The following is a 17985-nucleotide window of genomic DNA, read 5'->3' on the forward strand; positions in this document are numbered from 1 at the left end:
TTTGATGTTGCTGCTTCTAGTGTTGGGTTGGCTTGCTCTGGTGACCAGTTGTCAGCGAGGTAAGGAGTTAAGTAGAGGGATTTGTCTCTTCTTTGAGTTTGGTTCGATTCCTGTTCCTGATTGCAGGGGTGTTTTCTGTAGTTGTGGTTCTTTGTTGCTGTTCAGGTTTGTTTGTTGTTTCTTCTCTTTTTCTTTCCCTCAGATTGGGTCATTTACGCGGCATTATCAGAGGTTGTTTAGTCTCTATTTGTTTGTTGATGTCCAGTTGGTTCTGCTTTGGTCTGGTTGTCTTGTGGTGTAGTAATGGGTGTGGAGGGCTGTCCGCTAACAGTTAGGGCTCTGTCTGTGGGTTGTATTTCCGTGTGATGTTGCTGACTTGTTTAGTCGCTGTCTTGAGAGGGGTAGGGGAGATGGTTAGGGGTTATATAGTTGGGTCTTATCGGTAGCTCTCTTTGGTGTCCGTCTCCCTATATGCGGTTCACTGCAGTGAACAAGCAGTGTAGGCTTAAGGAGGGTATCGACTAGCTGAAGGGTGATTAGAGGGGCGCAGCTAGGATTGATGACTTATGAGGCACGAGCGTCTAATCGGGGTGTCCATCCACTGTAATTCAGTGGTGGGCTCTGTCTCACTTTAGGGTGAGTTGGTCAGGGGGATTCGAGCGACCTGTGTAGAGGTCTGTCAATGAGATTTGAGTATCATACTATGCAGTCTAGAAATAGAACCCCTACTAACCTTGAGAGACCTGTATAGTGGGAGAGAGGCCTATCAATCAATTAATCTAAATATCACACAATGCAATAAGGAGACAGAGCCCTTATTAAGATTTGTGAGACCTGTCTAGAGGCCTATCCATGTAATCTAAATATCATACAATGCAATTTGGGGAAATAATCCCAGCTAAATTTTAGAGACCTTTATAGTGGCAGAGAGGCCTATCAATGCAATCTATATATCATGCAATGCAGTTTGGGGACAGAACCCCTGCTAGATTTGAGAGACCTGTATAGTGGGAGAGAGGCCTATCAGTGCAATCTCACCATCATACAATGCAATTGGGGACAGAACCCCTGCTAAATTTGAGAGACCTATATATTGGGAGAGAGGCCTATCAATGCAATCTAAACATCATACAATGCAATTTGGGGAAAGAACCTCTGCTAGATTTGAGAGACCTGTATAGTGGGAGAGAGGCCTATCAGTGCAATATCAATATCATACAATACAATTTGGGAACAGAACCCCTGCTAAATTTGAGAGACCTGTATACTGGGAGAGAGGCCTATCAATGTAATCTATATATCACACAATGTTTTTGGGGACAGAACCCCTGCTAGATTTGAGAGACCTGTATAGTGGGAGAGAGGCCTATCAATCGATCTAAATATCACACAATGCAATATGGAGACAGAGCCCTTATTAAGATTTGTAAGACCTGTCTAGAGACCTATCAATGCAATCTAAACATCACACCCTGCAATTTGGGGAAAGAACCCCTGCTAAATTTGAGAGACCTGTATAGTGGAAGAGCGGCCTATCAATGGAATCTACATATCACTCAATGCAGTTTCGGGACAGAACACCTGCTAGATTTGCGAGACCTGTATAGTGGGAGAGAGGCCTATCAGTGCAATCTAAACATTATACAATGCAATTTGGGGACAGAACCCCTGCCAAATTTGAGAGACCTGTATAGTGGGAGAGAGGCTTATCAATGCAATCTATATATCACACAATGCTTTTGGGGACAGAAGCCCTGCTAGATTTGAGAGACCTGTATAGTGGGAGAGAGGCCTATCAATCTATCTAAATATCACACAATGCAATATGGAGACAGAGCCCTTATCAAGATTTGTGAGACCTGTCTAGAGGCCTATCAATGTAATCTAAATTATTCTCTCTCTCCAGTCGTCTTGACTACTTGAAGGTGACATTCTCAGCACTGTAAGCGGCAGCAGGCAGCACAGTAGTCACTGTGAGGTTCGGGTCAGGTGTGGGCATCGTCGTGATGCTGTGGCGTGCGCAGGTCCACAAGCCACACCTGCGCATTAGCACTGCACGTGCTCTCGTGAGGCTCATGCACATTTTCTTCTTCTGGACTGTCCGTGGCACAACCTGCACTAGCTGCAGCCTGCTGCCGTGAGTGGTGGCCCTGCCTGAGAGAGACACAGACTCAAGCACAGGCAGGTGATGAGCCCTATTGTTTTGTGCTTGGTCTGCCTCTCGGTCCAGGGGACAGCAATAGCCGAACTGGGATAGAGTAGAGAACCAGCAAATTGGATCCGGTGGAAGTTTGTGGATTGCAGGTTGACAGTGCTTATTTCCAGCCTATCTGGTGCTGCTTACGTCCAGTTGGCATTAACCAAGTCCAAAACCCCAGAATGCATTTTGGTTTCATTGAATAAGGGTGCAGCGTGCAGGACTAGAAAAACAGAGTGGCGTAATGAAGTTAGTTACTCTGTCTTCCTATATATAATTGGGTGAGAATGAAGGAGATGTTTACCCTTGTACATTCAACCTCCCTCTGCTCCGTCCCCCACATGCCTTCAACGACTGAGCAAATCTTTCCCCTCCTTTAGGCCCTCTGTAAATGAGGCTTCTCGCTGTCAGGGCTCAACTGCACTGGCAGCTGGGAGTGGAACTGTCGGCTGGTTTGCACTAATTTATTTTATTGTTTGATTGTTAGGCGCATATACAATAAGAAAATACTGTTTCAAAGCACCCATGGTTTGGTTTACAATTGGTTGATGTTGAGTGCAGCTTCCCCTGTTACTTTCTCAATAAGGGGTCTGCAGTGGAAATGCACCCGCTGATACTTACATACGGAAATGCACTTGGATAGGTTTGCGGGACCCAGAGCTCACCCCTTAAGAGCTTTTCTTTCACCTGTGCATATGATTGGCTTTAGAGGGCAGTGATTACATGCAGCGCTTTACAACTTTCGCTAGAGAATAAGGAGTGGTCAGGAATTCCGTTCATAATGATGGCTTTTTGTAAGTCTTCTTACTCGCCCAGCATTGTGCAGCACTAGCCAGCTCAACAAGGGAGAATAACTGTACACATGTATGTGCGCACAATAGAGAATGTGTGTGTACGTGTGTGCGCATTGGAAGAGAGCATGCAATGCAAGTGAGTGACAGAGTGTGACTAAGTTACTAAGTCAGCCACAGCCAACCGTTCTGTCCTGAAGCTGACACAAAAGAAGGGCAGTTGCCTCAGTCCTGGTAGCAACTAGCAAAGCTTTATTGTTGGTTAGACTTCGAACACAACGCTAAATGGAGGATCACCAAATTAAAAGGATTTATATTTTTCGGGAGCGGTGGGGCAGAAAGCCCCTCCCCTGCACCTGATTCGTGCATGCATGTCGGCTGCTACATACAACCTTTTCTTCAAAGCAATCTCAAGACTATAGAGCACCTTTCAAAGTCCTTCTACGTCCTGGATAGTTTTCTTACTCGAGCCAGTCTTGTGGGCATTGCTTTACTGTCAGTCCAGGACAGCTGGGATAAGACTGGGATGTTCACTGAAACCTCAGTTTCGTCTTAATGTCACATTGTGGAGATGTTTAAATCACAGTCACAGTCACTATGCTTTTCGTAGGCTGGTTTGATTGCCTCATTAAATTGCGTTGGGAATGTGGGTGGGGTCATGCCTCTCTCTGGGCCGGCATTAAATGTATGTCCCTCTAAAATTTACTTTTCAGTCTTGATCCGATCGAGGAGCCTGAGTGTGGGGTGCCAATCTGACAGTTTGTCTAGGGTGGCAAAATTCCTTGCACCAGACCTGCCAAGCTGCACCTCCATGATACCAAGCCCTCCATGCAGCTGCAGTGCAGTGCCACATAGTGGTGAAGATGGAACAAACAGGTGTCCAAGTGCAGCCTTCTGGGTGCAGTGATGAGAGGACAGAGTCAGTATGGAGCTGCAGTGTGACTTGAAGGTGGCGCAAGATGGGAGGCACATGACATGAGAAGCTTCAAGAAACTACAGAGATTAAAGAAAAGATGCTGTTGTGATCGTGTTGCTTGACAAGACTTTGAAAGCTGTAGACAACTTCATATGGAGAACCAATATAAAGATATACAGTGATCTGACTTCAGTGGGCTCCGGCCGGCTGAATGATACCTGCAGTTTGCCCTGTTTACAGCTGTGTGGATTTGGGAAAATAGTGACATGCTCCCAGTTAAAAGGACCTTCTGACTTCCATCAAGGAGAAGCAGAGCACTGAATGTGGCTGCCAGATGGAAAGGGGCGTGGCTCTTAGAGACCTCGACGCCTGAGAAGAATTGCTAGAAGAAAGTTGGCGAGGGTCCAAACTATAGGACTGCAGAGGCAAGGTGCTCTTATTTCCAAGAGTGAGTGTTCATTTCATGGTCCAGTAGTCAATGATGTTGGTGATCTGGACATTTTTGTTGGGTTTGGTGGTGGTGACCTCAGTGTCATATGCAAGTAGCTTAAGGTGGTCTACCAGGTCAAACAGCTTGTTTTCACAGAACCCGAGGAAGCTCACAAATCTTTACATAACATCAAACCGGGAATGGAGAGTTGGGGAGCACTGACCCTCTTTAATGATTGTATTTCCTTTTCCGTAGCCCATGCACAAGACCTGCGTTTGGTATTTCCCGGGTACCGGTAAACCTTATGGATTTATGTGACCATCTGTTTGTATGCTGCATTTCAATGACAACTCACAAATGGCAATTAGTTAATCATTTATCAGTGAAGAGTTCAATCATTCAGTGACTGACACTTACTTCATCAGAAACTCATGCTTCAGAATGAATGCAACTGTCATGTTTCCTAACAAAAACGGAGTGTCTTTGATGCTTATTCATTGATGTAACATTTTATTTTCAATGGCCTTTTACATATTCTGGCCCCTCATTGGTTTGTTTTTGTATTTGTTATGATTGTCACTGGAACTGTATGCCAAACCTTTCTACTCAATTAGTGCCTTGGCAAAGCGCTGAGAGCGAAATGTGTGCTATGTGTTGCCATTTTTCGGATTTTTACTAACTAGAACAAACCAATGTGTTAAACTGCACATTCTGATATCTCCATCGAAAGTTATTATGTTGGAATTACTTGATATATTTCTCTGGTCATCGACTTGTCTTTGATGCATATTACCTTTAGTGTGAGATACTGCTGTTTACTGCTAACATTCCCTTATGTTGACACAGGGTTGAATGTCCCCATCGATAATCATGAAACTGGAGGTCATCCCTTACTCTGCACAGGGCCACGGCAATATAGTAAAAAACAAAGAAAAGTGCCCGGCCAGGAAACCTAATTACGTATTTAGATGTAAATTCTTAAGACTACTTATTTGTGGTCGTGGCGAAATGGTAAACGTAATTACCCTTGAATCTGCCTGACCCAATCAGAAGTAGGTGAGCTTCAACTTAATGTAGAACAATAAAAGTGGAAACTTAATATTTACCTTGCGAGTTGCAGGTTTTATTTAATTTCAGAAAAATAGTTACTCACTATAAATAATTATATACTGTAAGAGGATTCAATTCAGCACTACAGCTAAGTTAACGCCTAGTCTAGAATACTGAATGAAAACCCTTATTGATATATCTTTATGTCCAGTTCATGCGTTCTGGATGACTACCCCTATATAACACCCCTCTCTTGGAATCCCCCTGACCCCACTGAGCCAAGAAGTAGTTCTGTTTTGCAAGTTTAAAAGTTTTATTTGATAATTTAAAATATATATATATCACACTTTATAATAAATTAATAATTGAATAGCACACTTAATCTGATATGATAAAGATCAACAACGGAGAATCTGGCACTAGCACACTTCTTATAATCACTAAGGAGTTGAGATGAAATGGATAAGGTAGCACACTGGTAAATAGGTACAGAAGTATAATGTGGTAGAGGATGCTTTATGTAAGCTCAGGTGGATGCAATATTCAATGAATGCAGTACGGAAAATACTCAATATGATTTCAGCCAAACAATGTGATCACTTTTCTCTGGCAATCCCCTCCCCCCCTTGATGCAAGGCAAGGAAGTGGAAGGAAAACACACAGTTCTCAGAAATGCAATCAATGTAAATCAGTTCACCCCAGCAAACTTAGACTACATAAATTTGAAAACACAGGCCCAAATTGCTTTGATATGTGCTGGCAATGAATTGAAAAGTATGCTAAAATACTTTTAATTCCCTTTCAGAGGTTCAGGGTGATCGGTATCTAGTTAATATTAGTCCAGGCTCACACTAGCAATGAGGCAGGGATAGTTAGCAGGTTAAACGAATTTCTGGCAAATGGAAGGCAAGCAGCAGCAGTTTTTACATGTGAAGAAATTTGCAAATCGCGGTAAAATTCGCGGATGCGCCGAGCGCTATTACAGAGGAACCACAAGGACTATCTCTATCGTTTTGGGGTCCTAGGAAAGCCTAGGATCTCAGCTTCAAAATGAAAGTTACTGCAAGTCTCTAGCACAAACGGTTGCGGAGATATGAGCGATTGAATAAAGGTCGTTTTTCAGATTTGAAATTTTAAACGCACACTTTTTCAGCTTTAAAAATGATGGCAGGATAACACAATTGCTAAGCTGCAGTTCTACTTAGGTTAAAATGGATTGAATTATATTATTTTAACTAAGAGATGGGTTCTACACAGTTTTACTATGTACTCACACTATATTCTTGAGTGAAATGGGCCTCGCCATTGGTTCTGGTCAGGTTTTAAACTCGCCTCTGGTCTCTGCACTTCACAGTGATCTGGGTCAGCTCTCTCTGGTTCTCTGGTCTGGGTCTCTAGTTCTGGATAGATTGAAGTCTCTAGTTTGGCTCTCTGGTGGTTTGATGGAGGTAAAGTATGGATTTCTGGATGTTGTATGGTCCGGCAGAGTGCGTTGCAGCAAATGGAATTGAAGGTCCCTATCTGTCCTGCCTGTCTGCTTTTATGTGTTTAGAATGTGGGTGTGTTCTAGCATCACTGACCCTACCTCTCTCTCAGCTTCTAATTGGTCAAACTTCCATTTATCATTTGATTGGGGAATGAACTGTGAGTCAGAGGGATGTCATTTTATGGCTTGCAGATAGGACACTCCTCTGTCAGATTGCACACATTCTATATTTGATAATAAAAGACATATTTCACAGTTACGCAGTTGCTTGAAATTACATATACATGGTGTGGCTGAATTTAGCCATGTCTCTGTCCAAATCTGCTGTTTCTAAGAGCTTGCATTCAGAAATGGCACATAATTGACTTTTTAACTGATTTTTCAATTTCTGACATTGACCCAACTTTACATACATGTGCGCAGGGAGTAAGGACATTAACTGATGAAGTTTCAGACTTTTAACATGCACACATTTAGAGTAATATCCACTTTTCCGCTAACACCCCCCTGAACATACCACCGGTTCTAAAAACCTCTTAAACTGTGGGCAGAAAAATCACAAGAATTATGGTATCATTTATAAAATTTTCACATGTCCGCTCTATGAGTTATTCATCTTTTTAGAGTTATGTTCTGGCTCCAAAGGGGTGTGGTTTACCCTCAGCACAAGGTTGAATTTCTGGTTTTTCCAGTTCTGCCAAGCCAGCTTGCTCTCACAGGCAGTGCTCCTCCCCTTTCCTCAGGAGGAAGCCACTTTTTACGACCATTTACGACTCCTGCCAATAAAACCTTTGCCTGAGCCAGGACAGGGCTTTGTTCACTTTCCTGCAGAGCACAGGTAATTCAATTATCAGATAGATGGCATATCCTTAGTGTGAGCAGCAAAAGGGCAGCTAGGCCTGGGAACACAGCTGTGACTCAAGTTTCACTCCTGATGGGGGTAGTTGCCAGGCAGAATTCAGTTCCTTAAGCCAGGTTTCAGATAAAATGTCACTTTTTGTTCCCCAGTTCCTGCATTCAAATAAAACTAAACATTTTCACATATGCAGCTAGAAGGCTGATTCTAAGTTTAAAACTATGACATTTAAACAATTGCAACCTATGTGACACTCAAAAGTAGGTCACTCAGTCAATTTAAACATTTAGATTTTTTTTTAGTGTCTTTCAGTCCAATGCAACTTAAACTGCTGACTCCATAGCTCAGCCAGTTTTGTTATAAGCATTGTTCTGGGCTCTTCATTTCCCAGATTTTGTAGGCACACAAAACTCCATTCTACCAAATGTCTGCTGGTGTTCAGTGAATATTTTGCACATATTGCAATGTTTGAAATAGGCACTTTGGCTTGCCTTCAGAGAAACACAGGGTGGTTTTAAACTGCCGGCTTTTGGATAGTGGTGAGTACTGGTACTGCACCCATTTTTGGGATTTAAGAAAATGAATTCCCAACAATTCTAGGTTGCATTTGGCAATCAGCATTGCCATTCCCAATGGTTTCAGACTACTGTGCGGGTAGTCCAATGGTGGTTTTAAAGCGCTTTGAAGCTAACCGGCGCTACTGTTTTTCCTTTGGCAACCCATTTCCCTGTGCATTTTCTGGGAAGCTCTGGCCATCATGATGTTTTCATGTCAATACTGCACAGTTTTGAGGTAGGGCTCGGATGCATGGGTAAATACATCCCACAAGCCCCCCTCTTGCGATGGCCATTCTATTTCACGAATGGGACTCGCAAGACCTGGGATGTTTCCTCATCTTCTTCCAATAGATGGCACAGTTCAGCATCTTTTCCTCCATCCGGTACTGATCGATCGGTTCTCCTCGTCGGTCCTGATGGGAATATTGGGCGGTCCACTGGGCCCATTGGATCTTCGTTCCCGGTCTCCGGATCGTCCTCCTTGGCCATTCTTCATGGTTTCATCTCTCCTAGGATGATAAAGCAAAAGCGGCAATATCTACTCATAGACGATTTTTTTCCACCACTGTTGAGATAGTGGGGCAGCATATGCATTTTATCATAACGAAACATTACATTCTTATTTTGATAAAAACAGTATAACCAAGAGACAGTTTCATGCAAATCACAATATTTTAGAGACTAGATGTGGTATGTTTTATGATTGGAACTGAATTAGTCTGATACAGTACCCGCTAGGATTCCAGAGGATTCCTCCAGTTGTTGCAGAGTGTGCCTGGGATGGCAACATTTCAACTGGTTTATGTGGACCCACTTGTCTTCCCCCTCTGCCGAACCGCCTTTGGGGATGTGGATTTTGTAGGCCACAGGGGAGATTTTGTCTATGATCTCGAATGGTCCCTTCCATGTAGGCAAAAATTTGCGCTGCTTGGCCTGGTTCCTTTGGAAGTTGTATAGATAGACCCGGTCTCCCACCTGATATTCCTTCCTGGAAGTTTTCAGGTCATAATGGGTCTTCATGCTATCAGCTGATCTTTCTAGATTCCGCTGAGCATAAGCAAAAGCATGTTGGAGGTGTTTCCTTAAATTCTCTACATACTCATGAGTAGTGGAGGCATTTATCAGTGTCTGCTCTTGGGTCCTGTAGAGCAAATGCTGAGGAAGCACCATCTTGCGCCCAGTCATCAACTCAAATGGTGACATTTTGGTTGCAGATGAAGGGGTAGATCTGATGGCCATTAGGACCAGAGGTAATCGGATACCCCAACTTGGCCCAGAATCTGCCACAAACTTCTTTAATATGCTCACAGTTGTCCGGTTATATCTCTCTACTGCCCCAGAAGAAGCTGGTCTATAAGCAATATGCAGCTTTCTCTTGACCCCCAATATCTCCCACATCTTTGTCATTACTTCACTGGTGAAGTGGCTACCTCTGTCTGACTCAATCCTTTGAGGTAGACCAAAACGGGAAAAGATGTGGTTAATCATCAAGGCAGCTGCAGTTTCTGCCTTGCAATTCGGGGCTGGGAGACATTCCACCCACTTGGTAAACAAGCATGTCACAGTCAACATGTACTTATTCCCCCTAGCCGAGCGAATCACAGGGCCTACAAAGTCGATTTGTAAATCTGACCATGGCAGTGTCATTCCCCTCTTTTCGAGAGGCGCACAGTGCGTGAGGGATGATGGCTGAAATTGTGCACACACAAGACAACCCTTCAAATATTGGTTGAGGTCCTGGCCCATGTGTGGCCAGTATGCAACCTCTCTTAAGATTTCCAGTGTTGTGTGAAACCCCCTATGACCGGCGGTGGCCGCATCATGGGCGTGACTTAACATCAGACTTCGGGATGAGGTAGGAACCACCCACTGATCGTGGCCAGCTTTGGATTTCCTTACCAGCAAACCGTCTTGGATTCGGAACATTTTTGGACATTTCATCAACACTCTTAGGTCCTCTTTCCCAATGTAATCGGTATCCGTCAGGGGAAAGTTCTCAGGGTCCTCAAGGTGCTGGTAAAATTTACCAATAATTGGATCCCTCTTCTGAGCAGTGATCAAATCAGCATCAGGGGTCTCCTTACTCCATTGTGCAATTGAAAGGTCGTTGTGAGCATTTGTCTGGGACCTAGTGATGGCAGTGACCTGGATTTCCCCCAACAGGGACTCAATCTCAATTAGATCCCCTTGGATGGCTCCGGTTTTGGCCAGCTGATCAGCTAAGTCATTTCCAGTTTTGTCTGGTCCCTCTACTTTGGAATGACCCTTGATCTTTTTCCAATAGATGGTCATCTCATTCGATGTGACCAGATCATCAATGTTTTGGATCAACTTCCCATGTTTCAAGGGTTTGTTGTTAGCACATAACATACCTCTGGTTTTCCAATTAACCAGGTGCTCCACGAACCCGTTCCGTACATAATCCGAATCTGTGATTATGACCAGTTCGTGGAGTTGATGCTGGACAGCAGTGAGGATGGCCTGATGCACAGCCATCAATTCTGCCACCTGACTACTTCGGGGACCAATTTTGTATCCAGCAGAGGGTTCTGGGGACTCATTCACCCATGCATTCCCTACGCCAGCCACCAGTTCTTTCTCCCCGTTGTTGTCAACATGGTAAGAGCATCCATCCACATAGACAGTGGGCATTCCCTCACACTTGTCCTCTTCAAAGACTTTGTGGGGGGAATTAAGGTATGCCTCCATGTTGTCCTTTATTTTTAGACTTTCGTCCTCGAGACAGTTTTCTCTGGCACAATCATGCAAGTCAGCCAGACCTTGCGCGAGGGGACTCTTCTTGTTTTGGCCATATCTGACCTCCACAGGAAAGCCTTGCATTGACAGAATCCAGGAAGTAATTCGGGAATTACTCACATTCCCGGCCCGGATTCTGTCACTTTGGAGATATTGCAGAGGCTGGTGTGGAGTCTCCACTATGATGTGTTCCCCCTGGATAAACGGGCGGTAATTCTTCAATGCCCACACTGTTGCCAGGAGTGCCTTCTCACAATCGTTAAATTTTTCCTCCACAGAGGATAAAGTTTTGCTCGCATAGGAGATTACTTTATTGACCTTGTCATGCTTTTGGTATAATACTGCCGTCAAGCACGTATTAGAGAACCCCGTCTCCAGGAAGAACTCCTTGTTTCTGACAGGGTAAGCTAGGCAAGGCGCTTGTGAGAGGCTTCTTTTGAGTTGTTTTACTGCCTCGGCTTGTTCTGGACCCCATTCCCACTTGACCCCCCCCTTCAGGAGATGAATCAGGGGTCTGGTGATCTCTGCGTAGCCCTCAATGAACTTTCTGCTGTAATTAGTCAGTTCAAGGAGGCTCCTTAGTTCCCGCAGAGTTGTGGGGTCTTTCAGTTTCTGAAGTGCTTCCACTTTCTTTTCCTGGGGACAGAGGCCCTGAGGAGTAATCTCATGCCCCAAGAAATTAACACGGGTTCTACACCACTGTGCTTTCTGAAAGGAAAGTTTTGCTCCGGCGGCCCTCAACTGCGTCAGAACATAACGGATCTCCGCTATGTGTTCCTCCACAGATGAACTTTTGATGAGGACATCATCTACATAAGCCAGGTTACCCCTCGCACCCAGGTCGGGCATGGCCTTATGTAGGAAAATGTTGAATTCATTGCCGGAGTTGAGGTATCCGAAGGGAGTCCGGGTCCATGTGTACTGCTGGCCCCCAAAGGTAAAAGCCAGTTTGTATTGGTCCTCCCTGCTGACAGGCACGGTCCAGTATCCATTGGTCAGGTCTATTGCAGTGAATACCTGTGACCCCTGGATCTGGGCCAGCCCTTGGTCAATGTAGGGCAGAGGCCATCGGGAAGTATGGACCCGTTTGTTGAGCTCCCTAAGGTCGGCGCAGAGTCTCCACTGGCCGTTTGGCTTCAATATTCCCAGCACCGGATTATTGAAGGTGCTGTGGACGGGACGGATTATTCCCCGGGACTCAAGGTTCTTAATTATTTCAGTAAGGGACTCCATGGATGCGAGAGGCAAGCAATATTGCTTCACAAACACAGGAGTCATGCCAGGGTCCGTGGGGATTGTTGTTGTGTGGATGTCAGTGCGACCACAGTCATATGAGTCTACCGCAAAGAGATCTTGGAAATCCAAGAAAACTTGTTTCAACTTTTGCTTTTGTTCCAGAGTCACACAGGCATCAGCTAGGTTGACTCTCTCTTCCACCATCTGCCTGAAGCCTGGAAAGACTTCTGGTTTGGCTATTTCAGCGGCCTCCTCCAGCTGGGTGGAGAAGTCCCTGGTCAGAGTGCTGATTTGGACCGGAGGCTTCAGGTGGGCAAGGCAGCCTTCATGAACCTGGAAAATCACCTCATCCCTCCTGAAGTCACAAGTCACATCTTCCTTACCATAAGGGCAAGAAGTGTACACCAGGAAGTTCCCCCCATGCCGGGTAAAAATCCTGTCTGGTGTTGTATTGTCATCACTGTCACTGTCAAAGCAGTCCTTGGGGATTGGCCCTAACAGTTCATTTCCTAAATCTATGGAAAAATGTCGGTCATCAACCGCCATTCCAATAATGGTGCCTGCGGCTAGAGTAATACTCTTTAAGTCGCTGTTATCCACCTCTATTGGAATGGTGTCATGTTCTATGTTGACTAATGGTGTTGGGTTTACCCCTAACCCTTGCTGTTGGAGAGAGGCATTTAGATGTATGTAAGCATCAGGGTTTTTCAACTCTTGTCCCCTTTTAACTTTCACTTCCAGGGAGAATTGTCGGGTCCTTTCTGGGATGGTGACTTCCTCTTTAACCTGAATTTCAACTGCATAAGGTAGCAATTGAGCTGACCTAAATGCTTTTTCTGGATCATCAAAGCCCATGGGATTATCCGCTAATCGGGACCAGGCTTTGAAGTTTATTAGGTCCAAACTAATGGCAAAGCGATTGAGAATGTCACTGCCTAAGTAAAAGGCGGCAGTGACGTCTCGCACGACCCAACAATTATGGACTATGCTCTTGTTGCCAATGGAGATTTTGAGCATACACCTGCTTGGCAGGAGATGTTTTGAATTGGGTACTTCCAGGTCCATTTCCCATTTGTATATCAGTTTGAAGGTGGGAATGGCTGGATCTTTTGGAAGTTGGCGAAACATGGCTTCGCTGATGAAGCTCTTACCATTGTTCACACACACTCGAGCGAGAACAGAGTCCTTCCCATCATTTAACTGAACAGGGATGAACAACTGCTCTCCAATTTGCTGAATATCAGCCAGGCTTTGAGCTGATTTCACATCTTTCTGGACTATAGGAGTGGGAGTTTCAGATTGTGGATTGGTATAGAATTTCAAAGTGTTTCCTTCCAGCGTGGAATACCACTTTAGACTGGAAGGAAGGTTGATTTTCAGAAATAGAGAGGACCCCCCATCACCAGTCTGTTGTCCTACTGCTATTACTGTCACGTCTGGAATCTGGTTGTTCTGGAAGTGAAATTCTACTTGGTCAGATTTTTGTTCAACCATGTGGCAGGTGCCGTTTAAACTAACATGGTTGACACTCTGTTTTAATTTTATCGGTCGGCTAGTCTGGGTCCAGAGGACCTTGTTTACACAATCTATTAGGGGTGACAACCTTCTCAGGAGGTCATTCCCTAGTAAACAAGGGGTGCCCTCTGGGGTCACAACTATGACCGGGTGTTTCAACTTATGTCGCCCAATTTTAATGTCCAAATCTGCAGTCCCCTCAACGGGAATTTCCTTCCCGTCAAAGTTCTGTAGTTGTCCCGGAAGAGAGGTGAGAGGAATTTGGTAATTCTCTCCCCTTCCTGCATTCAGTTCGTCAAAGGCCCTTCTGGACAGAAGGGTAGCTTGAGATCCAGTGTCCACCAGTGCCGAGATTGTACCCTGCCCCTGTACTTGTACCGGGGCATAATATCTTCCCTCCTTCTCCTCAAGGGGGCACAGGTAATGTACATTTTTGGACAACTGGTGGGCTAACTTTCTGGTTTTGGACATCGCTAGCGAAGAGATTTGGGCAGAATCTTGTGGAGAGCCTTGGGAATCTGAAAGAAAAATTTGGCAACTGGAGATCAGAGCCATTATGGGTTCCCCTGGTTCCAGTTCTGGGCCGCCCCCCCCTTTTTGGAGGCAGTCCCCAGTATGGGTTTGAACCCGGGGATTTTCTTGCTGTTGGTTCTGGGATGAGATGGTGGGCGGCGGTAGCTCAGTCTCCACATCTCCCCAGTCTGGATTTGCATTCCTAGGGACCCATTTTTCTTTGGGAGGAGTTCCCCCCTCTCTGAAGGAGAAGATCCTTTTCTCAGGATCCTCTGAGGATCCCTCTCCCTCAAATTGGAAGATCTGTACCTCCTCCTCAAACTGAGTCTGTTTGGGTCTTTTGTTTCTCCTACCCCCCCTCTGCTCCTTAGGAGGCAGACTTTCAGGGGCAAGAGATTTCGTTTCCGGTTCCTGGGTTTCCAGGGGCTGTTTACAAGTGAGGAAGGAAGCTTCCTCCAAGGCTTTACACCCCCCTTCCCTTTGTGCCTCCTCCCTGGGAACCGGTGAGTTATCGGGGTGCTGCCCCCGTCATTGTTCTGGAGCACCAGGTCCAGAGTTGGGTGCGTTCTGCGCCGGCAGGCCCATCTGAGGGTTCTGCTGAGCCCTCAGTATGTGACCCAGGTCCCGCGCCATGTTTTGAACCTGGCGCTCTAACTGGGAAACCCGCTCAGGCTGATACGGGGCCCTGTTTTCTCCCCTGGGCTGATCCCGGGAAGGGTAGCTGTCCCTCCTCTGGTAATACCCCGGGTTGGGAAGATTTGGGTACCCCTCCACCCTTGGCCTCCCCTCTCCCGGATTCAGTGGTCTGGGCTCAGGGAATTGGGGAAAGAAGGATGGATGGTTTTGGGGCTGGAAGTCGGGTGGATATCTGGGGAAAAAGTTCTGCCCAGGGTTTGGTAAATTTCTGCCCTCCTGTGGGAAGTTTGGAGGGAAGTTCCCTGGGTTAGGTGCTTGGCTGGATCCCCCCCCTTGGGCTGGAGGAGTCCACACATAACCCAGGATGGGTCGATTTCCCTTGTAACGGGGACTTACATAATCAGGAGAGCGAGGGACCCCATTTGTGGGGCTGCCTCCCTGGCTCCCTGTCTGTGACTGGCCCGAGGACCTTCTGGGCCTAGCATTATTAGGTGCAGGTAGGTTTTTAGGCCCCCCCATCTCCAAATCCAAAACGGGGGTGACCTTTACCTCTGCCACCTTGGCAGCAGCAGGGGTGCTGTTGGCTTTGGGGTTTTTCTGGGCATTACTTTTGCTATCTACCGGTTTCTGCACCTCATAGATCCGGGTAGCCTGTTCAATGACCCAGTCTAAAGATCTTTTCTCGTGAAAATCCCTCACGAGCTGGGTCATGATATATTTGGGCAAGGCGTGGAAAAACGTATTTATGAACTCTCTACTATCTGTGCGCACCCTTCTTGTGGTCTGTGCAAAAGCACGCTTTAACTCCTGCACAAATTCTTGTGGGGCCTGATCCTCCCCACATTGCAAATTGTAGGCTGCCTTGCGAGCCTCTTGAGGATTTCTGTGAACAGAAAAATGTTTCAGGATGGCCGCCTTATATGTGGACCATCTTAAATGATTTTGGTCCTCCAGCCCCGCAAAGAAACTGGAGTATTCCGGGGAGAAGGTCCACTTTACATATTGAATACAGCTTTGGCTGTCCTTCAAATGGAAAGTCTCCATCATTTGTTCAAACAACTCTAAGTGCTCCCAAACAGAATACTTAGCGTTCTTATGGTAAGGCGTGATGACGCTCCTGATCGCCTTAATCTGCTTTAAAGGGTCCTTAAGCAAGGCCCTTTTTGTCTTATTGGCCTTTTTGGTTCGGGTAACCCTTGTCCATTCTTCCTCGGACTCAGAGGCACTGCTCCCAGAGGTTCCCGTCTGTTCTTCCAGGTTTTCCCGGATTCTGCGAGCCTGGGAATGGCTGGCAGAATGTGGGGACCTGGTCTCCTGTGTCCTGCGCAGTTCAGAGGAGTCTTCAGATTCCTCCTTGCTGCCAGGATTTGATGGGTACCCCCTCCACTGACCTAACTGGGCAGAGGTTTTCAGGATGCCCTTAATGGGCCTACTCTCCTGGGGTTCCCCATTGAACTGTACTGTACTTGGGTGCCCATACCCGGATGCCCACCCCTCCATTCCTGAGTGGTACTGGCCTATGAGCCCCATACTCTTAGCTGGATAGTAATCTGCCATCCCTGTGGCCCTGTGCTCATGTGCGCCAGGGGACATGGGGGTGGTAGAGTCCAGGGACTGGGGGAGATGAAGGCCCCTGGGGTTAGGGCTCCTGCGGTTATGGTCAGGAGTCTCTCTTTCCCAGCGGACCTCATCTCTATCCGCCCCTGCTCCCTGTTGCAATGCAAGAGCCTGCATTTGTGCTTTCAGTTCCTCTGTTAAGGCCTTACTCGACTCTATCAGTTTCTCCTGCATCGCTACCTGTTGCTGGAGCCTCTCATTGTGCTGGCAGAGAGCCTCATTTTCCCTCTGTACTTCCTGGTTGGTCCTGGAGAACTGGGCCAGTCTTTGCTGCAGGAGGGTTACCTCCTGAGCTGTGTCCCTATTGGCCTGCTCCTTTCTTGCTAGAGCATCCTCCACCCTCCTGGTGTGCTCTAGCAAGTTCTGGTGTTCTTTTTGGAGGTCACCCAGTCCCTGGAGGGCCAGGTGATTTTCTTCCATTTTTCTTTTTAAATGGCAGACTTCCTGGCCTAAGGCGTCTCTTTCCTGACTAAGAGCCTGCATTTGTGCCGCCAGGTCGTCCCTCTGCCTTTGAAGGGCACCAGCTTTCTGGTGTTCTTCATCAAACTCTGCCTGGGTATCCAGGTCTTTCAAAATCAGTTTGTTGCTCTCTACCTTCACTCTATCTAGATGACTTTGCAGGGTGGCTACCTGCTCCGTGCATGCCCTGTTAAAGTCTAATTGTTGCTCCAGCTTTTTCTGGCTCTGCAGTAAGGAGTCCAAACTGTCTTGGTGCTCCTTCTGCAGGGCCATAAATCTAGTATCCTGTTCTACCTTTTCCTGTTGCAGCACATCCATATCCTTCTTTATTTTAATGATGTGCTGCCTACTATCATCTTCTGACTCCTGGCTCCTCTGCAGCCTCTGCTCAGAAGAGACCAGGTCAGATTGGGCCTTCTGTAATGCCATCTGTTGCCTATTTGCCAGATTTTGGCTTTCAGCACATCTATCCTGCATGTCTCCCATATATAGGTACAGGTATGCTGCTATCCTGGCAATCTTATTGTGTTCCTCTTTGGCTTTAGGAGCCATATATAGTTCACTCAGGGCCACATGTAAGGGACCCTGATCTCTATATATATCTGACCCTGTTTCAGTGACCTGTTGTGTGATGGCCTGCAACCACACATCCTGGCCCTGTTCGGTCCATTCACCTCTCACAAATAGCTTATGCAATAGGTGCGCTCTGGCTATTTTCATATCTACTAAGGTCGTCATTCTAGAGATTGGTCTCTGTCCTGACTTACAGAAGTTTGTATTTTATTTTTGCAGAACAGAACTTTTCTTGGAGTGTCCCTTTTGAGGAATGCTTCACAGCGTAATGCAGCGTGGTGATCCGACTGGATGTATGTATCCCGTCAGTTAGCACACTGTATTAAGCTGCACAAGTGGTATTCTAACCCAAACGTCCGGCTCGAGCCCCCAATTTGTAAGAGGATTCAATTCAGC

This window comes from Ambystoma mexicanum, chromosome 7p (genome assembly GCF_040938575.1).
Source record: "Ambystoma mexicanum isolate Mex_15411 chromosome 7p, UKY_AmexF1_1, whole genome shotgun sequence".
Taxonomy (NCBI): domain Eukaryota; kingdom Metazoa; phylum Chordata; class Amphibia; order Caudata; family Ambystomatidae; genus Ambystoma; species Ambystoma mexicanum.